Raw genomic sequence first — 13,961 nt, 5'->3', positions numbered from 1 at the left:
TACGACAAATACTAATAATTTGAATGAGTATGGTGGAGCTCAGTTTCATTCTGGTGGAACGGCGAAACAGACTACCCAGCACACAGCATGCAGGAGCCTTCCCTGATTCATTTAAAATGAGCAACAATAATTTAGTTTTTTCAGCAACATTATGCGGGCTCCACTCCTGTAGAAGAGCTTATTGTTCACTGGCAAGAAAACATGTCAATGCCACTCTTGGAAACGGTCTGTGATATCTACTTGCCATAAATGACAGACTGTAAGTATGTTCTCTTCCCACTTATCTGAACTTTTTTAAAAAAGTAGACTAATACTTATTAGCCTAAGCTCAGTTCCTAGAAAAATGATAGAGAAGATTATTTAAAGAATAATGCAATCATCGGGCACAGTCAATATGGGTTAACAAAGAGAAAGTCCTGTGTAATTAATTTTATATCCTTCTATGATAAGATCACCTGCCTAGTGAAGGCAGTTAATGTAGTTTTTCTGGATTTCGGTAAGGTTTTTGATACTGTCCCTCAAAGCATCCTTCTGGACAAGTTGTCCAACTGTGGGATAAGTGGATTCACAGTGCACTGGGTGAAGAACTGGCTGAAGGGCAGAGCTCAATGGGTGATCATGAATGGGGCTACATCTGGGGTGTGATCGGTCACCAGCAGTGTTCCTCAGGGCTCAATTCTAAGGCCAGTTCTGTGCAACATGATTATCAATGATCAGGATGAAGGAGTTGAATGCACCATTAGCAAGCTTACTGATGATACAAAACTGAGAGGTGCTGTTGACTCACTCGAGGGACAAGGGGCCTTGCAGAGGGATCTAGGTAGATTGAAGCATTGGACAATGATTACTGAGGTGAAATATAACAAGAACAAATGCCAGGTTCAGCACCTGGGATGGAGTAACGCCAGGCATCAGTATAAATTGGGAGAGGAGTGGCTGGAGTTCAGCCCTACAGAAAGGGATCTGGGGTGCTGGCTGACAGCAGGCTCAATATGAGTCAGCTGTGTGCCCTGGCAGCCAAGAAGGCAAACCTCATGCTGGGGTGCATCAAACACAGTATAACCAGCTGATCAAAAGAGGTGATTATCCCACTAGTATCAGTGTTAGTGTGGCCTCAGCTTGAGTACTGTGTGCAGTTCCGGGCCTCAAGACTGAAGAAGGATGTTCGGGTCCTTGAATTCATCCAGAGGAGAGCAAAAAAGCTGTAGGAAGGGCTGGAAGATATAGAATCACAGAATCATAGAATGGTTAGGGTTGGAAGGGACCTCAAAGATCATCTAGTTCCAACCCCCCTTCCATGGGCAGGGAAATCCTCCACTACACCAGGTTGCCCAAAGCCTCATCCAACCTGGCCTTCAACACCTCCAGGGATGGGGCATCCACAACTTCTCTGGGCAACCTGTTCCAGTACCTTACCAACCTCAATGTAAAGAATTTCTTTTTTATATCTAACCTAAATCTGCCCTCTTTCAGTTTAAAGCCATTGCCCTTTGTCCTATCACTACACACCCTTGTAAAAAGTCCTTCTCCAGCTTTCCTGTAGGCCCCCTTTAGGTACTGGAAAGCTGCTATAAGATCACCCCGGAGCCTTCTCTTCTCCAGGCTGAACAGCCCCAACTCTCTCAGACTGTCTTCATAGCAGAGGTGCTCCAGCCCTCGGATCATCTTCGTGGCCCTCCTCTGGACTCGTTCCAGTAGCAACATATCCTTCTTGTGTTGGGGACTCCAGAGCCGAACATATTATTCCAGGTAGGGTCTCACGAGAGCTGAGTAGAGGGGCAGAATCACCTCCCTCGACTTGCTGGCCACGCTCCTTTTGATACAGCCCAGGATACAGTTGGCTTTCTGGGCTGCCAGTGCACATTGCCAGCTCATGTTGAGCTTCTCATCCACCAGCACTCCCAAGTCCTTTTCCTCAGGGCTGCTCTCAATCCATTCTCTGCCCAGCCTGTACTTGTGCTTGGGATTGCCCCGACCCACATGCAGGACCTTGCACTTGGCCTTGTTGAACTTCATGAGGTCCTCAGAGGCCCACCTCTCCAGCCTGTCAAGGTCCCTCTGGATGGCATCCCTTCCCTCCAGCGTGTCCACAACACCACACAACTTGGTGTCATCTGCAAACTTGCTGAGGGTGCACTCGATCCCACTGTCTATGTCTCCAACAAAGATGTTAAATAACATTGGTCCCAGTACCGACCCCTGAGGAACACCACTTGTCACTGGCCTCCACGTGGACATTGAACTGTTGACCACAACTCTTTGAGTGCGACCATCCAGCCAATTCCTTATCCACCGAGTGGTCCATCCATCAAAATCACGTCTTTCCAGTTTAGAGATAAGGATGTCGTGTGGGACAGTATCAAATGCTTTGGTTAAGTCCAGGTAGACAATGTCAGTTTCTCTTCCCCTATCCATCAATGCTGTAACCTCATCATAGGAGGCCACCAAATTAGTCAGGCAGGATTTGCCCTTAGTGAAGCCATGCTGGCTGTCACCAATCACCTCCTTTTTTTCTATGTGCCTTAGCATAGTCACCAGGAGGATCTGCTCCATGATCTTGCTGGGCACAGAGGTGAGACTGACTGGCCTGTAGTTCCCTGGGTCTTCTTTTTTCCCCTTTTTAAAGATGGGGGCTATGTTTCCCTTTTTCCAGTCATTGGGAACTTCACCAGATTGCCATGACTTCTAAATATGATGGATAGTGTCTTAGCAACTTCATCTGCCAGTTCCCTCAGGACCTGCGGATGCGCCTCATCAGGTCCCATGGACTTGTTCACCTTCAGGTTCTTTAGATGGTCTCAAACCTGATCTTCTCCTACAGTGGGCGGTTCTTCATTCTCCCAGTCCCTGCCTTTGCCTTCCGTGACTTGGGCCATGCCGCTAGAGCTCTTGCCAGTGAAGACTGAGGCAAAGAAATCGTTGAGAACCTCAGCCTTCTCCATATCCTGGGTGGCCAGGTCCCCCACTTCCTTCCAGAGAGGGCCTACATTTTCCCTAGATCTCTTTTTATCACTGACATATCTGTAGAAGCCTTTCTTGTTGCCCTTGATGTCCCTGGCCAGATTTAACTCTATCAGGGCTTTGGCTTTCCCAACCCGATCTCTGGTTACTCGGACAATTTCTCTGTATTCTTCCCAGGCTACCTGTCCTTGCTTCCACCCCCTGTAGGCTTTCTTTTTGTGCCCAAGTTGGTCCAGGAGCTCCTTATTCATCCATGCAGGCCTCCTGGTGTTCCTACCTGACTTTCTCTTTGTTGGGATGCACCGCTCCTGAGCTTGGAGGAGGTGATCCTTGAATATTAACCAGCTTTCTTGTGCCCCTCTTCCCTCCAGGGCCTCATCCCATTGTACTCTAGCGAGGAGATTCTTGAAGAGGCTTAAGTCTGCTTTCCTGAAATCCAGGGTAGTGAGCCTGCTATGCACCCTCCTTGCTTCTCTAAGTATCTTTAATTCTACCATTTCATGATCGCTGCAGCCAAGGCTGTCCTTGAGCGTCACTTCCCCACCAGCCCTTCACTGTTGGTGAGAACAAGGTCCAGTAAAGCACCTCTCCTCGTTGGTTCCTCTGCCACTTGGAGAAGGAAGTTATCATCCATGCATTCCAGGAACCTCCTGGATTGCCTGTGCCTTGCTGTGTTGTCCTTCCGACAGATACCAGAGGGGTTGAAGTCCCCCATGAGGACCAGGGCTCGTGAATGTGAACATGTCCTGTGAGGAGCAGCTGAGGACTCTGGCTTTGTCAAGTTTGGAGAAAAGGAGACTGAGTGGCGACCTCATCGCTCTCTACAGCTTCCTGAGGAGCAGAAGTGGAGAGGGAAGTGCTGATCTCGTCTCTTTGGGATCCAGTGACAGGACACATGGGAATGGTTCAAAGCTGCACCAAGAGAGATTTAGACTGGACATTAGGAAGCATTTCTTTACTGAGAGGGTGGTGAAAGACTGGAATAGGCTTCCTAGAGAGGTGGTGGATGCTCCAAGCCTGTCAGTGTTTAAGAGGCATTTGGACAATGTCCTTAATAATATCATACTTTATCTTTTGATCAGCCCTGAATTGGTCAGGCAGTTGATCCAGATTATCATTGCAGTTCCCTTCCGATGGAAACATTCCATTCTGTATGAAAAAGGAGGAGCTGAGATTCTAAGAAGTGTTTATCTAACACACTAATTCTCATTCTCATTTGATCCTGTACTTCGACAACTCCCGAATTTCAGCCCAAGATCCTTAGTCTGGTTTGGAAAATTCCTCTGTTTCAACTGTACCATATGGTTGATCAAAAGCAAGTCTCCCTGGTCTACTTGTCTTTCATTCAGAGCCAGTCAAAAGATTAAAGTGGCACTTTTGTTTCTGGCATGAAAAGGAAAATTCCAGTTAAAATTTGAGTTGAAGATAACTGTTGCTAAATATTCTAAATCAAATAGTGCTCATTTTGCCTATGTTATGATTTTTTAAAAGTATGCTGATTTCTGTTATAAAAGCAATAATGACTTCATGGAGTTTTTATTTAATGAAACCTGTAAACCAAATACTTAATAATCACTAAAACATGCTCCAAAGCGAGAAGCAAGTTAAAAAAACAAAACCGTATTTAGAAAAAACTTGAAGTAGTTCAGTAATTCTTAATTATTCTGGTGCAGATCAAAATAAGTTGTAATGAAGTAGTCATTAATACACAACATGTGCATGAGTATAATATATAGAATGGTATAAAATACATCAAGGGTTGCACTGTATTTTTCTAAAATGAATAATCCCTCAACAGTGATTGAGGGAAAGACTCAGTAGTCTCAAGTAGTTTGAGTTGTCTCAAGCAGTTTCTTGCATCCACACTGGAAGAAGCAAAGAGTTATTTACCTTATTATTTTGCTTCTCTGTTTTCAGACACCTATTTAATTGCACTGTTGTCACCAGGCAATGTGCATGCTAGTATTAATAAAATTGTTTGATAGAGAGATTCTGGCTGACTCTTGGTTTAATGTACATTGTGCAGGCACAAGTCATTGCTTACCTCCTTACCTTCTCCCAAAGCACTACATCAAGAGCACTTATTGAATTGCTGTCTGAGCCAAAATCCATAGTCCAGATCATAAATACTTTTTTCACACATGAGAGAAATATGTGATTCCTGTTCATATATGTATGCCTATATTCACCTGGCCCGAAAGATAGTCTTCCATCTCGACAATGCGTAACCTTTCCAACGAACTGAGTTGTCCCCATAGGTCATTTGCTCTCATTCTCACTCTTTCTTTTCTAAACCACAAAAGTTTTCCTCCCTCCTCTCAAGGCACATTTGTCTCTTTCCACACCTCCTCCTAAGGCTGGTTGTCTGCCTAGAAATCAGGCAACCAGTGAAGAAGATAATCAGGGAAATGTTGGAAGACCTGGAAAGGCACCAGCATTGCATGGTGTTAAGTAAAAGGTTTATTTAAGGTCTTAAGTTCCTGGTTGCAAAGCAAACTATGAGGATAGCTAAATTATAAAATCCTTCCTTTAGGATTTTGATTTGATAAAAATCTTTACGTTCTATGCCAAAGTAACTGCAACCTTTACCTTCTGCTATAGCTTTAGGGCCTTTTTTTCTCACTTGTAACCACTGTTGCATGTCCACGAGGTGTGGAAGGCTACGGATCTGATGCTGGAGAGGCTGTTATGAGGCATCCTTGTAGCGAAGGATCTAAGGTGTAAAACGCAGGGGTTTTTCTCCTCCAATTGATATCAGCAGGAAGGGCAGAAAAGACCTTTTCTGTGACTATGAAATATGCATGAAGCGACAACCAGCTAAGTATGGCAGCATTTTGCCTCGTGTTGTCTCGGAGTGCATCCAGATAAGCTGTGGTAAATTGAGCCAAGGCAATTTAAGATGCTGCACTCCGTGTGCTGGCAGTTACCCTCACTGCGGATAAGCAGGCAGAGATAGTAGTAACTGCAGGTTCCTTAGCACTTAAGTTCATAGCTTGACGTATTAATTTCAGGTGCCCTGTGTTTTCTTTTCCATATGTGATGCCAGATGGATGCATTGTGTGAGAGGCCAATCCGTGTGTTTTCAAAAGGAAGGTTAACGAAACCCGGTGAAAAAGCAGATAGGAAACACATAGCCCGTCTCATCCTAGTCCTGTTTGTTACTGACTGGTTTGCATCTCTGAAATACTTAAGATTTTCTGACACCTCTTTTTTTTACCCCTTTTGCATTACTATTATATAGCTTATTATACAAAGAACACATTCTCTTTTCTTTTTGAACTTTAACTTTGAACTACATTCTTGGCCAGCAGGGCGGTCAGTGGTAATGGCTTCCACAGTCTAATTATGTTTTGTATAGGATAACATTTCCTTTTATCAGGTCTGAATTTGCCACCTTTGAATGCTTCATTGTCACGCATGTTATGAGACAGGAAGGATAAAGGTTTCCGCTCTGCTTTCTCTGTAACATTCATTATTTTGTATGCTCTTATCATGCCTCCTCTTATTCACAGCCTTCCACAAATAAACAATCCCAGTCTTTTTAATCTATCTCCTTAAACGCTTTTCTCATGTGCTTAATAATTTTCAGAGCCCTGCTCTGACCCTTGTCTAATTCTGCAATATCCCTTTTGGGAGGGATTGCTGGGTGCAGTCATTGAATACCAGATGAGGCTCTGCCATCTCTGTGTATTCCCTGCCATAAGACAAAGAGCAGAAGTCTGTTTAAGCTGTTATGTTATGGAAATTTCATAAACGGCCTAACTCTTCATAACAGCCCAGGCAGGAATAATATTAGGCTTGTGTTCTATTTGTGAAAGAAATCTTCGATATGACTTTATTTTGTGCAGCATTCCTGATGCCAGCTGTATCTGGAAATGCTTTATGGAATAAGTATCAGAACAAAAGGATTCTATACTAAATAATGGCAGTGAGAAAAAGCAGCTAAGGATAGATCTGGAAGAGTATTTAGACCCTAGACTCCCATATAGTCCAAGAGAGAACACTGGTTGCTATAGGTTGCTAAATGAATCTATATTCTCATAATATTTCAGCTGAGATGTGTGCTTTGAAGCAAGTTTCCTGTTTGCTCCTATTTACTGCAGTTTGGTTCTCATGGCACTCTCATCAAGCAAACAGGGCAAAAAAGAAGACGAGTCTCAGCCACTAAGGAGTATCTAGCCCACAGCCCCGGACTACAGCTAATATGAAACAAAGCCCCTGTAACATATCTAGTATGGACTTCAGGTCCCCTGCATCCCATGGATTGCTCTGCAAACACAGTCCTGTTGCACTGTAGACCTTGCCACCACCAGCTGGCCAGTACATTTAAGTAGCTGAGCCAAAGGCCCAAAACATCCCATAATTTACAATTACGATCAACTTCACTCACGTGAGTAAGTCTCCCAACACTGTCTCTACTAACAAGGAAGGAAATGTGTTGTCATTGGGATAGTCTGTATCAAGAGACCTTTCAGCACTAAGCCCCCATGTGCTGAAGGAGAAGAGATACCAGGGTTTAATCTGGGCTTGCTCAGGAACAAACCCTGGATTTCTGCAGACAAGACATCTGTGCAGAGCAGTTCTGTGAATGGTTTCAGGGAGCACAAGGAGGGATAGGGATCCCTATCGGTTTTCGGGTACAGGGAGCACTGGAGCACCAAACACTGCCTGCAGTGAGAGCAGAGTCACGTTTTGACTGCAGGTGCATCACAAGGGAATTGTGCTTTTATTTATCTCCAAAAAACTGTGGCAGGCCCTCCTATACTCCCCCAGCTGCAGATGTGCCTCTGTGGAGATCAGGCAGGAGTTCATCCCACATGGCACCTGTGGCTTACCCTCAAGGTCCTGCCCAGAGCTTTCCTGCATCACCATGTATCGTAGAAGGTAGTGCTGAAACAGTAGGGGAAAAAACAGCAAAGTGGGGTCATACCTTTTGTGCACCTTTGCAAGTTCTTGTTACTTCATCAGACTGAGAAGCTGAAAGGAAAAACCAGGCAGAATGAAGATTAGAAGAGGGGAGAGGAGATAAAGGACAAATGCCAAGGAAAAATACCTGGGAATAGTAGTAATGGAGACAAGGTAGGAAAGGGATCAGACTGGCTGCCTACAAACCCCATTGATCATCAACGCAGAAAAACTCCTTAGTGCTGTATCTTTTTCTCTAGACACAGAGGGCAAAGGAAATACAATCTTCTGTTTGCAAAGCAAAAGCATCAGAGGATAAAGACAGGGCACATATGGGAACATCTGTTCTTCCTGAAAGATAAGGGTGCAATAGGAAGAGAACTACGACAGAATCACAGGTGTCAGTTTACCAGTCGTGCAGCAGGGAGGAACCAGAATTAAAGGCAGGAAAATAAAGGAAAAGAGGCTGATGTTAAAAATAGCTACAAAATCGAGGGTGCAGCTTGTTCTAATAATCCGGAAGAAATTTCCCTGCTTCTTCCTTACTTGTTATATCAAATATTACAGCCAAATAGTTCTGCATTCCAGTAATCCTTACTACCAGTGGCCAAAAATGGCAGCAATACTAAGTGTTTACAAAGTGAGCAGATCTAACTGGATGAGAAGAAAGAAAAATCTTGCATGTCAATATAAACATATTTATTTAAAACATTAAATATACAAATATAAACATACAGAATAAATGTATATTGGATAAACCAAAATATTTATAGTATATAAATGTATAGTTACAGTGTATCATAGATATGAATGATATAGCTATAGACGTATTGATATTTCTAGTTCCAACCAGTGAGACACTTATGCCTCCACTCAGAAAAGGAGGGTCTTGGCAAATGGAGGTCTATTCCAAAATGAAGTGGGCTGTTTAAGATTGTCCAATTTTCTGTACGTATACATCAAGTTCTTGAGGCACTCAACCTCTCTTTTGAGTTGCCTCGATTTGTCATAATGATTTGCACAAGGCCCCACACAAAACAAACACTAGTTTATTATATTTGAAAAATTATTTCAGTTCTCTGAATAAAAAGGCATAGACTTGTGCAAAGCAATATTATTACTGGAAGAAGCCTTTTGGTTTAAAATCATGCTATTTTTTTTTGGTTTAGGTAAGAACTGTGCAACCGCATTCATTTTCTAAATTTGATAACACTGGACAGACATCTTCCAGTTTAGGTCTGATGGATTCGTGCAAAAGCAAGCACAAATGAACACACACACACACAAACACATACTCTACGCACATATACAGCAATTTGCAGGACTGGAGCCAAAAATTGGAGTATACTGTTAAATGCTAATGCAAAGAGCAGCTGGAAGATGCTGTTTGCTGTGCACAGCTGCGATATGCATTGGTCTTACAAAACCCCCAAATGATGCCAACTTTCATCAAGTGCTGTCTATTGGTACCTTCCTTATTTGCATATATATAAGTATGGCATGTGCTTGTAATGGTTCATTTGCAGGACGGAGAGAAAAAGGACATTGATAAAGGGCTTTCAGAATGTTTTTGCTAATTCTTGTCATACGTTATTACCATTTTGAGAGGATTGTACACCAAATGACAACTGTGGCTTCAGAATGAACTAAGTTTGGTTGTGTTAAAGCGACATTCACATCTTTATTTAACGAGCTATAATATTTTTGCAATTTAAAATTTTCCTTTTGATCAGGAAAATAGTCTCAGAATTGCTCCCTTGATGATAATGTAACTGTGAGAAATCTATACTGATGACATTAAAGCATATTTATCAGCCTCTTGTTCATACTGCTCTAAAGAGTAATGGGATCTTTTGCAGTGATTTATCCTCAAATATTCTTCCATGGTCAGAAATGCCAATCTTTGTACAGAATATAATGAGAGGACTTCTCGTATGCAATTATCACTTAAGGACTTCACACAACCAAGTGGAGTGAAATTAAACTTACATAATTGCATCATCTAGGCTGGAGAAATCTCTCAGTCATGTACTTGCTAAAGAGTAATCACTGTCCTGGGTTCTGCTTGCAGACAAGACATGGTTTGACTGCTTGCATTCCATTGTCTTCTCCCTCAACAGAGCTGGTCCAAGACAGCTTGTGGGAATCAGAAATATTTTTCCTAAAAGTCATGTGTCTGAAAATAAAAAGATTCTAAAATCAAAATAAAAAGATTCTAAAATCAAAATATTTGCTCACTCACATGCACTCAGGCAGAACATAATATCTGCTGCCTGGGTCTGATGGAGTAAGTTGAGAAGTCAGTCCAAGAGATGAGAAGTATCAGCTTTTATGTTGCCGATTTCCAAGATTCATTTGTATAGTTTAATTTTAACTTTGAAAGGGCAGAAAAGGGTATAAAGAGTTCAACATGTAAGCTGTCAATATCTTGTCTTCATGGCTTTCATAACAATTCACAAACAGTGTCTGAAATTGCTCAGAAACAGGCTATCATTATTTTTGCATAGTGGGTAACTTTTCCCCAATGTTATTATATTACACAGATATTAATGTGGTTAAAACAGAGGTATTGCTGTTGAACTTTCAAACACATAAGCTACTTTCCTTTACAGATCACAAGAAGCAAAACTTTCTAGTAAGCCATGTGACAGTGTTAAAGGTAGATGAAGTCCTGCCCAGGACAGTAAAATCTTTAAAAAGCATTGGAGCACTTATCTCTACTCCTTCCAGCTACCAGGAGAGCAGCTAATGGTATCACTTACAAAGAAAACATCATTTTCTTACTCTGCCTCTTGTCTCTTGCTCCTCAAATTTCTTTGCAAATGAAGTTAAAGCAGTGCTACAAAAGCTTGAAAAATATGAGAATTAATTATAGTACCTGCTCAACCGCAGTAATGAGTAGTGTGAGAGTTTGACTAAGAATTGACTAACGAACAGGATCACTATAATCCATCGAAGGATTAACCAGGGCTATGCAAGGCCTGTGATACTGTGGGAGGGTGTGTAAACTAAGGTCTCAGCAAGAACTGGACACCTGAAGCTGATAATAGCTGACATTTCATGTGAGCTTAGGGTAGGGATAAAGTAACTAATCAGTTAAAAAGTTCATGAAAGATGCCAAATGTGAGATTATAAGTAATAGGAGAACTCTCTGTCTTCAGGCTTTTCAGGAAGTGGATGACGCTGTCACTGGTACATGCCTGAAACTGTGTTGGAAACTTGGATAAAGAAACCTGTGTGACGAATCTGTGTTGCATCTTTGTGGATGCCTGAGCCCAGCTGAGAGTGTCCAATCCTCGAGCGGTGGGCTTAGAAGCAGGCTCTGGAGCTGTCAAGAGGGCAGCATTCACCCACATCCACTGGGCTACAGCAGCCACAGTGATGCTTTTCAAGTAGCAGTGTTGGTGAGGACAGACTCAGGAAGGAGCAGCCAAGAGCAGCGTTTGGTGTTTGATAGAGAAAAAGGAAATCCAGGTCAGCGAAAATTATGTTGTAATTATCCCCATATGACTTCTATTCCTTACATGGAGATTGTTATGAAAGTGTTTGGTGTATGCATATGCAAAACAGCTAAATTGTGCTGAATTTTGTTACGACGCATGAAGACAAACCTTCAGTACCTATGGAAGAACTCACTAATGGCCCCCTTTTGAGAGACAGTGATCTACCAAAGGTAATTCATATATAGGGGTGATTCAAAAAACTGTGTTCAACCTGTGAATAAATTTGTAACTATTGCTGACTATGATATACCTACTAGAGAGAGAGGCTCTGAAACTACAGGCTTCAAATCTAAATCATATTCTTTCCCATGTATTCTGAGAATATAATCCAGAAGTCTTGGTTTGCTTATAGATTTTTCTAGGATCCTTCTTCAAGGTTTAGGACCATTCCAAAGCACAGTCTGCGGTCTGCATTTGAGGCATGATTAGCTTTTCTTTATAAATGCCAATGTGAAGCACACAAAAAATATGTACGTTTGATGATGTTTTCAGCGTCAGTGCTTAGTACAGTGAGGGAGAATGCTTTTGATGGACTGACTTGAGATGAAAGGGAATGGGGAAAAATCCCCCAAACCCTTAGGAAGAAGAAAGCTGTGACAGGTAATGATAACAAAAGCTAAAACAATTTCTTAGTCTTATATTTACTGCTGTACAGTTGCATCCCTGTTTGACCCTGGGAGGGTATACAGAAAATAAGCAACAAGGCTCACGCTTTGCTATCTGAATCCAATTCTGAATTTCAAATTTTCAAGGATGAGGATAAAAAATATTGTCTTTTGTGTCCTAATATCCTGAGCTATCTGGACTCACAGCAGGCTTCAAGCTGAGGTTTGTGAGGTGTCCCCTCCTGTGCAGACACCTTATGGGGCTACCTGGAAGTTACAGTGTGACTTCCACAGTCAATGGCACAGCATCTGAAGCAGTGAGCATGGTTGGAAGGATGGGCAGTCAGTGACATTATTTTGACAGATACCATTGGGAGACTGAACTGCCATAGAGGTATTTTCTAGCCTTGTTGTATTCTTGAATGTCTGACTAAGGCTCTGACTCTGCTAAGGCCGAAATGCTCTGATTATCCCACCATTATTTCCGTCCCTTTTGCCTCGGTAGGAAATGGTGTAACCCACTTTTAATCACAGCACACCAGACAGAGAGAAAAAAGTCTGTGTTGGCCTCCGAGACATTTCATCTAAGTTGCTTTACAACATTTTAATGAACATAATCTGTGTGCTTACCTAAGAGTCAAAAACAGATTCCCTCTCCACTGGAACATCCTGCAATCTAAGCCACATAGCAATTTGGATTCATGACTGCCTAGTGGATGAGCTGCAGTCCCCATCGAGCTGCCCAAGGAACCAGACCTCCCAGCAGGATTTTGGTATTCTGACCATGAGAGGCAGGTGGCTCGGATGAGCCAACAGCAAAACAAGAGAGGAAAGTAGGATGTCTTACATGACCTTGTCTCTGTACAGATTCATATCATGCTAGTCTAAAATCCAATCTTATCTCTGAAGTGTCAAAGGAATAAAGAGGGCACACACATGTACTGTACAACAGATTGAGCCTATCCTCAGTGCACTGGAACATCTGGATTTATGTAAAACTTGGAGAGAAAGCAGTGAGGATTTGGCTAACATTCCACATAGGATGAATTTCATTTCATTCACATAAATCCTAAATAATAGGTTTTTATGGAACGGAGTGTAGGTGTCAAAGTGTAAGGCTGTAGTGCTCTCCTTTCTAGTGCAGATGCTTCCAGCCCTGTGCTTGACAGGTGAGAGCAAGTGACAGAGTCTGCGTTCACGAGTAACTGGGTATTTCCGCAGGACCACTGCTGAGGGCTCCCCACCGCCTCAGGCAGAATGGGCGGTAAGGGTCCCATCGGACCCGGAAGCTGCATTGAAGACCCTTTGACTTGCCTTGTTTTAGGAGCTGACAAACTGAATGCAAAAATATTTGCTTTTTCTTTTTATGTAGAAGTAGCTGATATCTTCATCTTTGTTTAAGGACTGCGGATCTGCAGACACTTATGCCGTACTCTGGGCTATTGCATGAGAGCCACTGGCTAGTGGTCTGGCCTTTTCTTCCCAGAAGAGCACATCTAGCCTATATGCGTCTTCTGACCTGGGAAAAGACTAAAATAAAACCAGAGCTCCTGAGCTTTTTGGACTATAGCTCTCTGTACCACTGCTGCTTTTGATCCCTCTCATAGAATCATAGAATGATTAGGATTGGAAGGGACCTCAAAGATCATCTGGTTCCAGCCCCCCTGCCATGGACAGGGACACCCTCCACTACACCAGGTTGCTCAAAATCTCATCCAACCTGGCCTTGGGATGGGGGATCCACAGCTTCTCTGGGCAAACTGTTCCAGTGCCTCACCACCCTCAGAGTGAAAAATTTCTTCCTTAGATCTAATCTAAATCTACCCTCTTTCAGTTTAAAGCCATTGCCCCTTGTCCTATCACTACACACCCTTGTAAAAAGTCCCTCTCCAGCTTTCCTGTAGGCCTCCTTTAGGTACTGGAAAGCTGCTATAAGATCACTCCGGAGCCTTCTCTTCTCCAGGTTGAGCAGCCCCAACTCTCTCAG

This window comes from Tauraco erythrolophus, chromosome Z, assembly GCF_009769465.1.
Source record: "Tauraco erythrolophus isolate bTauEry1 chromosome Z, bTauEry1.pri, whole genome shotgun sequence".
In the NCBI taxonomy this organism is placed as follows: domain Eukaryota; kingdom Metazoa; phylum Chordata; class Aves; order Musophagiformes; family Musophagidae; genus Tauraco; species Tauraco erythrolophus.
Note: the sequence above shows the minus strand (reverse complement) of the source record.